General features: G+C 34.9%; 1 protein-coding gene across 3 annotated transcripts in view; it reads left to right on the top strand.

Moving 5' to 3' along the window:
* The window catches only part of LOC106883189 (zinc finger protein ZIC 1), a 353,731-nt gene that overhangs the window by 168,204 nt on the left and 183,298 nt on the right, over nucleotides 1-2,229 (top strand). The window lies entirely within an intron of this gene.

Here is a 2,229-nt window from a genome sequence, read left to right as displayed (position 1 = left end):
TATATATATATATATATATATATGTATGTATGTATGTATATGTGTGCATATATCTGTGTGTGGGTACGTATATTCACACAAACGCATATATGTACATAGCCATACATATATACGTGTGTATATATTTATATTTAATATATGTATGTGTATATATTTTATGTATGTATGCATATATGAATATATACACACACAAATACGTACATATATATATTATATATACATGCCACCACACTCACGCATATTTATATTCAAGTATACATACATATAAAAGCGTATACATATACAAATGCATAGATATCCATGCGCACACACAAACACGTACGCTTGATTCCAATAATAAACAAATTCTTCTGTTTCAAATCTTCGACGTTCGCTTTGCATTTCTGTTTCTTTAGTTTTCTTTCTATTTTCTCTTTATTTCGTTCCTTATTTAAATTATCTATTACTTGTCTTTATTACCTTCGTTCTTCATTTCTTATCTTTCCGTCCGTTTTTTTAACCAATCAGCTTCTTTTCATTCACATTCTGTTCAAATATATTTCTTCAACTTTCACGTTCTCCCCCAATTTTCTTAACTTGTTTTTCTTCTTCTTACTATCAGCTTGGTAATTGACATTTTCACATTAAACTGACATTTTCACATTAAAGAAAACAATATCAATAGTATTTTTTTAAATATTTTACTTCGATTTTGTTTTTCCTCTGGAAAACACACACAAATATATATACATATGCATATATATCTACACATATATACAGATATGTGTGTATGTGTTTGTGAATGTATGGGTGGGTGTGTGGATGTGGGTGTGTGCGTGTGTGCGTGTATGTACGTATGTACAGCTGCACAGAAAACATTCATACATTGAAAAATGTCAGACACAGATATATATATATATATATATATAAGCACATATTTACACACGCACGCACATACACACAAATATATAAACATGCATTCATTATGTGTGTGTGTGTGTGTGTGTGTGTGTGTGCGTGTGTGTGTATACGATTGTGATAGTATAATAGCCTCGCTCTGAATTTTGCTATTTAACATTGGTTTTAAAATTTGGTACAAGGGCAGCGATTTGGGGGGAGGGGTAATTCGATTTCATCGATCCCAGTGCTCAACTGGTACTTATTTTATCGACCCAAAATGGATGAAAGGAAAAGATGATCTCAGAGGAATTTGAACTCAGAACGTGCTAAGCATTTTGCCCGATGTACTTATGAGTCTATCAGCTCGCCTCCGTTTTGCTTTTAAATATCAACTCCTTAAAAAAAAGCCGGGGAGCTGGCAGAATCGTTAGCACGCCGAGTAAAATGCTTAGCGGTATTTCGTCCGTCAGCACGATCTGTGTTCAAATTCCGCCGCGGCCTATTTTCCCTTTCATCCTTTTGGGATTGCTGAAAGACGTACCACTTCAACACTGGGATGGATATGGTCGACTTCTACCATCCCCCGAAATTGCTGGCCTTATGGCAAAATTTGAAATCAATATTAACTTCCTAATGTCGTAAATCTTCGTGATTACAAAATATTTGCGGCTGATGACACTCTAACTAGTCTCTCCTGCTCGTGCCTCTAATTTATGACATTGCCAACGTATATACAATAAGTAACATCTGCCTACTACCCTTTTATTACACGCTGATCAAGATACTCTTTGTATTTATACTCCATACGCCAACACGAGAAGCATTTATTCATGTCCGGGGAAATAATACAAAACCTACTTGTATACCTTCACTGCAGTCACGATGTTGCACCATCTTCAAAGATTTAATTAATCATATGGACGCCGGTACTTATTTGAATCAAGTACTGTACTTCTAGCCGTATACACCAAATTATAAAGTTATGGGGAAATGTAACAGTAACTAATATGAAGTAAACCGGTTTTTAAAATCAGACACACACACACACACACACACACACACTTACATGCATACGTATATAAATGCATATGTATATAGGCACTTATACACACATATACTCATAAATAGGGAGCTTCCGCACAGTTCAGGTCCCTCAATTCCACTTACAAAGTAATCGTCAATCTGAGGCTAGAGGAGAAGGAACTCATCCAAGAGGCTGCGTTATGGTCGATTACCTGCCGTTTCACACACACACACACACACACACACATATATATATACACGAACAAATACACACACATACACACGCGTGTACATATATATATATATATATATATATATATATATATA

The sequence above is a fragment of the Octopus bimaculoides genome, chromosome 19 (assembly GCF_001194135.2).
Source record: "Octopus bimaculoides isolate UCB-OBI-ISO-001 chromosome 19, ASM119413v2, whole genome shotgun sequence".
NCBI classification, from domain to species: domain Eukaryota; kingdom Metazoa; phylum Mollusca; class Cephalopoda; order Octopoda; family Octopodidae; genus Octopus; species Octopus bimaculoides.
This window is presented reverse-complemented; position numbering and strand designations above follow the sequence as displayed.